Genomic DNA, 10,078 nt, shown 5'->3' on the forward strand with positions numbered 1-10,078 from the left:
TGCAAACAGTCAACAAGCATATGAAAAACTGCTAAATATCACTAATCAGAGAAAAACCAAATTAAAGCCATAATAAGACACTATCTTACAACATTAAAAAAATATATTGGTGAGGATGTGGAGACAAGGGAATGCTTTATACACTGTTGGTGGGAGTGTAAATTAGTGCAACCTCTATGGAAAACAGTATGGAGATTTTTCAAAGAATTAAAAATAGATGTACCATTTGACCCAGTCATCCCAGTACTGGGTATCTACACAAAAGAAAAGTAAGCATTACATCAAAATATACCTGCACTCATATGTGTACCACTCAAAACAGCAAAGATGTGGAATCAGCCTTAGTGTCCATGAAAGGATGAATGGATAAAGAAAATGTTATATATATATATCTTTATATATTTATATATACCATGAAAAACTACTCAGATACAAAAAATAATGAAATTATGTCTTTTTCAGAAATTTAAGTGGAACTGGAGGCCTTTAAGTAAAGTAACTCAGAAATGAAAATCAAATATGGCATGTTCTCACTTATAAGTGGGAGCTAAACAATGTGTACACATGGACATGGAGAGTGGAATAATAGACATTGGAGGCTCAGAAAGGTGGGAGGGTGGAAGTGGGGTGAAGGATGAGGAATTACCTCTTGGGTACAATGTGCACTATTTGGGTGACAATTACACTAAAAGCTCGGGCTTCACCTGCACATAATATATCCATGTAACAAAATTGCACCTGTACCTTCTAAATCTGTAAAAATAAAAATTAATCCTTATTTCAGATGCAGTAGGTGGCTCCTGTTTCTTTGTTTTTGCTTTTTGAGAAGACATATATGCTCTGTGTAATGATGTCCTAGGAGTCACATTTCTGGATCTACTTTTTCAGGGTCATTTCTAAGCATTGTGGATTATTAATCTGTTTTAGATAGAAAATACTGAATTATACAGCTTCCATGGTATTTGAGAATGAAATCATATTTTCCCTAAGAAATGATATTTTTTTCTTATAAAAACACAAAGCAATATATCTTTGATAATTAATTCTAATATGGATTGGGAACACATGCACAGGTAGATGGCAAGTTTGATGAAATGCTACCATGTGATATAGGATTTTCATATATATCTCATTTATTCTTGCAACTACTCAACAGGGATATTGTGTAACATAACTTTCTGTTATGAAATCTGTACAGTAGCTACAAACCAAATCCAAGGCTGAGTCCAAAGCCTAGACCATTTCTACTCTGTAAAACTATTTCTTCTTCAGAGAAAATATTTAAAACAACAGTGACAGCCTATGAATGTTCAATATGTATAATATGGAAATTTGTCTTTTTTCTTTATTTTTCTTGCTATATTAGAAAAACTCCTTGCAGCTTTTTAAGATTAATGTTTCCTTTCCCTCTAGGAAAGAGGATAGAGCAAAACACGTTTTGTTTTATTAATGATTTGAGTTCTGGATTTAATAAATTTTAAACATACAATATGAAATTAAAAGAGATGATGTATTTTGGGATGAGGACGAGTTAGAGGTAGAAGGACATAAAGATAAAGAAGTGAAGGAATTTTATCAGGTGTAAAACAAAAGCCTGGGGCACAATGATGATGATGGTTTCCAAGTGGGAGGAGCTACTGATTAGTGAGTCCAGAGGGTAGTTCCCAGGAAGGAGAAACATAGATCAATAAGGAGGTTCAAAAACAAATTGTCTGTACTTGGTAAAGACAGAAGTAAAAATTAACTGGTCTGTGTTACCAATCCTGTTCCTTATCAAAATACACTTTACAGAGAACTTCGTTAATCTGGATATTAGGCAGGCATCATGCTGATTCACTAAATGATGACATCATCTTTGTGAGCCTTGATAAGATAAAGTACAAATAATCCAAAATATCCTGGAAATATACATGCATCATGGAAGATAGTAGGTAAACCTCATGGAGAATCAGGGACTTGACAAATTGATATCCTTAGAGGACTGAGGTATGCCACAGGTAGGGAAGAAATTGTTGCATGTTGCAGCTCCAGTTACTAAGGCAGAAGCCTAGATCTTCATGGATTTTGGAGGAAGCATTATTTATTGGGTGATATGATTTGGCTGTGTCCCCACCCAAATCTCATGTTGACTTGTAGCTCCCATAATTTCCAGGTGTTGTAGGAGGCTGCCAGTAGTTCTGAGAAGCCACCTGCAATTCCTGCCACATAGTCACTTACACTTCATCAAGCCAACAAGGAGAACCTCTGTGACAAGCCAGCCTGCAAAACAGGGTAATGTACTGTAACTATCATGTGAGTGACATCTCATCACATTCATCAAATTCTACTGATTAGAATCAAGTCAAGGTCCCATTGACATTCCAGGGGATGGAATGACACAAGGCATTCAGCACCAAGAGGTGGAGATCGTGGGGGCATCTTAGAGTCTGCCTGCTACAGATAAATTCAGATTTCGGCCTGAAAAGATCCAGAAGACACAAGTAAGTTATAGCCATGAGTAGCTCAGGTGCAACATCATATACCCTGTAGTGCCAGTGTCTTCTCCTCAGCTAAGGAAGGCATCAGGAGAGACATCTTATGATCAACCTATGGAAGAAGAAACAATTTGTGGTATTATGCATGTTGGCTCAGGGCAAAGAGTGCATTTTAGAATAAAGGAGGTGTGGCAACGTGTGTGCACGACCATCAGATGCCCAGGGCCAAGAAGCAACTGCTAGAAAGGTCAAATAGCTGTAATATGTTCGGCTCATGTGGAACTTGGGACACCGCTCTATAGGTTCGAGACTCTCTCCTCCAGGAAACAGATTATTCACTGAGCCAGCAGTCCACACATGGTGCTGAGATTGACATGTGTAGAAAACACAGGTCTCAGGACACCGGGTGAAAGAGTTGCCCCTCACCATCACCTGTGAGTTTTCACCGGAAGAATCACTGTGTTTTCCAGTCTCACAACATTTTAGGCTCTCCTGGATTAGGGATAATGGTTCCCAAGAAGCAAGTGCTGCTCTAGGGAATACAGAAAGAATATTCCACACCACATAAAGTTACTTCAAGTTGGAACTGCCTTCTGATTACTTTGAGTTTCTCATAACAATGTACTCAGAGGCAAAGAAAGAAGCTACTAGGCTAAGGAGGTAATTAGTTCAGGTTATTATGAGAGACAGCGACAAATGTTGTGGTATCCAAAAGACTAATATGGCCATCTCCTGCTACTTATCTGCTCAGTGAGAACAATGAACCGGCAGTTACAGCAGTGATGGTCCAGTAAGAGGAGGAGAGTATGGGTTCAACTCTTTAGAGGTGATGGTTTGAGTCAACACAACAGACCAGCAACCCAGACCAGACAAACTGATCTATCGTTCTTCCTGTGAGTGACACCGGAACTGCTCTCGTTAACCGTACACTGTTTGTCTCTGACTTCCTGTTCCAGACTTTTCTGTTGGCACACTGAGAGTAATGTCATGGTGAGCTGCTGTGCGCTCAAGAATGTGCTACCTGGAGGTTTGCGAAGTTAAACCTTTAGAGAAATCTTTTGACCAAAGGAACTTGGGAGAAAATGGATACACATTTTCCTATAGCTTCTCCAGAAAGTCTTGAGACATAGTCCATAGACTTCCTTAGGATATCAATGAAATGAAGAAACCAGTTGCCAATAGTTGTGGCTAACTTAAAAATGCATCTTTATATTCATGCTCCCTTCTACCCTGTTTTGTTCTCCTGCCTCCTGGATTCCACTCCTCAATAAAATACTCACCCTTAAGCCTTTGCCTTAGCTCTGTTGTCTTAGGAATTAAAGCTAAGATACTGCTCATTATGAGAATGTCAACACCCACGCCAAGTCTACTAATTCCAGATGATCCAAAATTTTAAGATACTCAGGGATCCAGTACACTGGAGGATTCTACTCAAAGGCATAGAGAAAGGCCTTTGTTCAAACTGCACATCACATTTTGCTAATTAGGCATGGAAGTCACTCTCCTTGTACCCATGGTCTCACACTTGCTCTCCTAACGTGCTGATTAGCATCCAAGCAAAACCACAACCCATCATATACCACTTTAAGCTTCTCTTCCCCCAGTGGCATTATTGCTCTGTCCTAATTATATGACAACAACGCCGTGGATTTGAATTCACATGGCAGCAAGCGGCCAACATGCCAATTTCTTCATCTACTGATCTGTACTTCTATAACTTCTCTCCGAATGTTTTCTTCCTCTATTTTAAAGTTATATTTCAGTACATGAATAACTCCATTATACAGTTAATATGGTAAAGGGAACAAACTCTTTCTTATGTCAATGACATCTTCAATCCTTTTTTTTTTTATCATTCCTCTATTTTAAAATCTTATTACATTTTCCTTTTTGAAGGTATTCGTTTCCCATATGTGTACAGAAAATATGCCCATTACCAAAAAAAAGCAAAATGATGGGTGAAGATAATAAAACAAAATAAAGAAAATAAAAATCCACAGTGTTCTTGTTTTTGAGCCATCTCTCTGAATGGCTATTTAGCCTTTGCTATTATGTTGTTATTACCTTAACTCCATCACCGAAATTTGCCTGGCTGGGCGGGGTAGCTCACTCCTGTAATTCCGGCACTTTTTGAGGCCAAGGTGGGTGGATCGCGAGGTCAGGAGATCGAGACCCTCCTGGCTAACACGGTGAAACCCCGTCTCTACTAAAAATAAAAAAACCAGCCGGGCGAGGTGGCGGCGCCTGTGGTTCCGGTTCCTCGGGAGGCTGAAGCAGGAGAATGGCGGGAACCCGGGGGGCGGAGCTTGCAGGGAGCCAAGATGGCGCCGCTCACTCCAGCCTGGGCGGCAGAGCGAGACCCCATCTCAAGAAAAAAAAAAGGAAATTTCAAAGAGAAAAAGACAAATCACCTAGCTGTGAGTTAGATTTGTTACATGGTAACATTTCAATGTGAGATTGGATTTTCCATTTTGTCAAGTTCAGCCAGCCATCTAATGCTTGAATTTTTTCTAATCACACTTTCTCAGAGTACATTGACTTCTGCACGAATCCCTCCAGGTTCTGTGAAATATTTCTCAAGGTTGTCAGTTGCCCACTTCATAACCCTGCAGCTAGGATTTCTCTCCCTGGCTCACCATCTCTCTCCTCCACCTCACCCCTCACATCAAAAATCTGTATTCTTGGGACTTCTCCCTTTTGATCTAGAATTCCACGTGGAGTCACTACTGTTCTACCTGAGAGATCTATAAATATTTTAAAGACAATACTAGTTTCTGTCCTTAGTTTTTTCTCTTCAATGTTAATATCATAAATTCTGAACATGAATATATGTCAAGTTATCTTGCCATCTTTAATGCTACAACTAAATGTTTTAAGTTTCATGGCCGGGCACAGTGGCTCACGCCTGTAATCCCAGCACTTTAGGAGGCCAAGGCGGGTGGATCACGAGGTCAGGAGTTCGAGACCAACCTGGCCAAGATGGTGAAACCCCACCTCTACTAAATACACAAAAATTAGCTGGGCGTGGTGGCGGCGCCTGTAATCCTGGCTACTCGGGAGGCCGAGGCAGGAGAATCCCTCGAACCCGGGAGGCGGAGCTTGCAGTGAGCCAGGATCAGGCCACTGCACTCCAGCCTGGTGACAGAGAGAGACTCTGTCTCAAAAAAAAAAAACAAAAACTTCTTGTTTCTTGATGTCACCTTTAAAGTGTGGTGTTTAGAGTGAAACGCAGAGAGTGGTGATGCCAGGGAGTGTCTCCACCTCTCTTTCCTCACTCGCAGATGATTTTGGGGAAGCTACATCCCAGTTGTCACTTATATTGAGCTCATGGGCAACCAAAACCCTTCATACAGTTGGTTTTTTTTTTTTTTTTTTTTTTTTAGCTATGTCTAGACTCTTTCATGCTGAATTTTTGAACTTGGTGTTTTAGACCAAAAACAGTGCCAAATATGTAACTTTGTCACATTTTCTTTCCAGTTAGAGCTGACAGGTTGTTAAATTTAAGAATTTTTTGAATAGTGATTCTCTTCTATTTTATATTTCTGGATATGGGCCATATCTGCGTCAACTAAAAATGTCCCAAGTCTGCCATTGCTCCCATTCCCTTAGCCTTAATAAAGACATGCAACCGGAAAGGATTGAGGACAGACCTGCTGGGCATCTCCTGTCCAGGTTGACACTGATTATTTGATCAATAATTTTGAAAGATGAATTGTGTACAAGTTACAATATGTTTGATATTTTGTAAAAAAAAAAAAAAAAAAAGACTGAGAAAGCCCAAGAAACTAAGAACATTAATACTAAATAACTTTCCCAAATGTTGACACAAGAAAAAATGTACCTGAGAAAAGCATTATTAATGTATTTTAAAAATAATTTATTTGAAAAAATTATCATGTTTTTCTTACATAACTAGCAATTATCTATAGGCTTTGAGAAAAAATGAATCAACGCAGAACACATACTCACATTACTATAGATGTTTTAATTTAGCTGTAAACCTTCGGAGGATAATGACCTTGTTTTGCCCTGTGTGCGTGGGGCAGAGGGAGGCAGGAACTCAGGCCCGGAAGGAAACCCATGGTGCTGTTGCTTCTTCCTTTTTCCAATAAAAAGTTAGAGATGCATGATCAACAAAATAACCAGCATGTAATTGCATTTGGAGGTAAGTGAGCAGATGCTGTGTTGCTAAGGAATTGTTGAATGAGTATAAAATGTGAATTTCCAGAAAGTTGTCATGTAGGTAATATCTGATTTTATTGGCAAAGAGATTCTTGGTCCCTGTGAAGTCATCATTACCAAATTTTGAGAATTTAATAGGGAGTCAATGTACGCATTGATGTGTTTCTTTCTTCCATTTCATGTACTAGTCTCATCTTTTCCCAGAAATGAAGTTTGATCAGACCATCTGGGATTAGAAACAGAGAGCAAAAATGTCTCTTTAACCTGAGGACACTACAGGAAAGGCCTTTCTTTCCTTTGGGCATTTTCTTCATGATTGCTTTACCCCATACTCATGCTACTGAGCTCTCTTCTTTCCATTTCGTGAATAAACTGCGACTGCAGATAAGATTTGAAATAAATGTGTGCTTATTATCAAAATGAATATTTTATCTTTTGCTAACTATTAGTAATTTGCATTAGTTCTTGAAGGGAAATTATCTAAAAATGTAAGGATTTATGAATACTGAAAAACAAACTATTATTTCTTTTAATGTTTCCCTTTAGCCAACTGTAGGAATACAAAGCTGAGTTGTTTTACCTCCTTTACGTTTTGAGACACGTGATTCCAGCTCTGTTCTGGTTGATGACAGAAAGTCACATTCAAATCTCTTGATATCATATCTAAAAATCCTGATTTGTGGCCGCGTGCGGTGGCTCACGCCTGTAATCCCAGTGCTTTGGGAGGCCGAAGTGTGGGGATCACCTGAGATAGGGAGTTCGAGACCAGCCTGACCAATATGAAGAAACCCCATCTCTACTAAAAATACAAAATTAGCCGGGCATGGTGATGCATGCCTGTAGCCCTAGCTACTTGGGAGACTGGGGCAGGAGAATCACTTGAACCCGGGAGGTGGAGGTAATGGAGAGCCGAGATTGCCCCACTCTACTCCAGCCTGGGCAACAGAGCAAAACTCCGTCTCAAAAACAATAAGTAAATAAAAATAATCCTGATTTCTAAGAGAAAGGTCCAGAGCAAAAGCAGCATTTTGAACTTGGTGTGTGGTTAACTGGACAGGGATATGGATCTGGAGGAGAGTAGGGTGTTTGTACTAGCAAAGTGACAGAAATAATTTTGGGTATCAAAAAAATAGGTGATTAAAACTATAGGAAAAACCCATAAGGGTATGAATTGCCTTGTAAAGAAACCATTTTGAGAAGGAGAGCAGGAAACAAAATTAGTTAAGAAGGAATGTTTTTAAGACAAAGTAAGTATTCAACAGTAAAAGGAAATAAAAGGTTTATTGAATGTTCCCAACACAAAGAAATGATCAATGTCTGAGGTGATGTATATACTAATGACCCTGATCTAATCACCACACATTGTATGTATTGAAACATCACTATGTACCCCCTAAATATTCACAATTATTAGTTGTCAATTTAAGAATATGTTAAAATCACACAAAACACAATAACAGCATTATTATGTGACAAATTACTCCCAAAATACAGAACTAGTAAGAAATACTATCAACAGACGTGGGTTCAAAGAAATAGAAATTGTTTTCTAAAATATAGACTTTGGGCAGTAAAACATTGCAGATTGAGATAAAACATTCTTTTTTCCAAAGCGAAGACCATTTCCACGTAAGATACAGTGTCCATAATGCTTTGTAACAGGTGGGTGCCTCTTATGCTCTCAGCAAACTTAATTCCAGTTCGCCCTCCTCACCTTCCACCCAGAGACTTAGAGCATGCTGCTGGGGGTCAACCTTGGAAGATCTCTGCATTTGGAGCAATCTACTGTCTCCCTGGGCTGGGCTGCTTTCTCCTCTGAGTGGCTGTAACCCAGCCCAGAGCTGCTTTTGCAGAGGCAATCAAGCTATGGAAAGCCCTGCTCATTTTGTGTTTGCAGGGTTGCCTTTGTTTATCTCTGATACTTAAGGGAAAAGGCTTCTGTAGGCTCAATGAAACTGAGTGGAAATCGTAGCCAAGCCCTTTACAACTTTTGTAGTTTCTGTGCTGGGGAGACCACAGATCTATTTGGAAAAATAGAAACTGCATTAGATCAAGCTATAACTTTAATATTTATGAAAAAGCTCTAATTGTTGACTCTGTGCAGCTGAATTCTACATTAAACCCTGTAGACAGGGTTTATAAAATATACATGCACAAGTTCATATGATAAGGACTATTTGATAATGCTAAAAAATTAAATGAGTATTCAACTATAAGCATAAAAATATGGCATTTTCTCTTCTACTCTAATTCTATAGTGCTGTACTAATTTGTTTTTATTTCCTTCTGAAAACTTTATGGAAATCCTAATTAACATAAGTCAACTGTTCAACATCTAATATTACTGAATACCTTAAGTAGGAATAAAATTAAGCATTTATATTTAAGTACAGTTGATAGTTTAAAGAATTCTTATATAAAATCTTTAATTATGATTTGCTTTGTATATACTGGGTTCTGCAATCGTAAAGGAAATGACTTCAGTTTACCATCTCTAAAAGAAAAGTCACAGTTGGCATTGTTTCCAGCTTATTTTTCAAAACAACAAAAAAGTAATTTTGGAAAATCAGTTATTTTAGAAAATAAAATATAACATTTTTTTAGAACCTGGAGTTCTCCAAATAGTTTGTTCTTTTGAGAATGTGATTGAACTTTCTTTGCCACTCAGGCTCAAAGCACTGGGAAGAAGTGAAAACAATTCAATTATTGGATGAACATTTTTGAAAGGGCCTTACATTGCTCAATTCAGGAGTTGCCATAATTCTATGTCACCTTGCAAGCAAGCTAAACATCAAGAGAGGTGTTGTAACCAGCTAATAATTATAAGTAATGTGTGAATATTGTCTTTTTTTCTGATTCCTCTACAAAATCCGGAGGAACAATTGCAAGGAAATATGGAATTATGTTCTTCAAATCCTTTGACCCTGAAACGCAGGTAAGAGGACTGCTCACACGTAGGGACCAATAGAATGGCAGCTTGCTGCACACAAACCTAACAAAGACAGTGAGTGACCTTGGAGTGGTGTTGCCTTCTGCAGCCTAGAGAATTTGTACCCAAGTGTCAATGACCATTGTTTAGAGGCGTGTAAATGGTGAGTGTGCACAGTGAGCTAGTGCTAAGGTTCAGAGGAATCTGCAGAGCTAATAAACACCCACTTTCCCAGTAAGATATGTAGTGTGCTGTGTATTAGAAAGCTTCATAGACTCCAGAAAAATTCAAAGAACTAAACATGAATCCTCCCGTCAGTAAGTCCAAGGCAACCTAGACTATTTCATGTAGAAATACCACATTTGTACCAAGTATCACGTATCACTTACAAATTATGTTCTCATTCATTGTCTTGTTTTTAATCTTCAAAACAATCTTGAAAAGAAAATCCTTGAGAGTTGAAGGAAATTTAAGTGACTTGGTAAATTCATAT

This window comes from Trachypithecus francoisi, unplaced genomic scaffold (genome assembly GCF_009764315.1).
Source record: "Trachypithecus francoisi isolate TF-2019V2 unplaced genomic scaffold, Tfra_2.0 Lachesis_group1, whole genome shotgun sequence".
Taxonomy (NCBI): Eukaryota; Metazoa; Chordata; class Mammalia; order Primates; family Cercopithecidae; genus Trachypithecus; species Trachypithecus francoisi.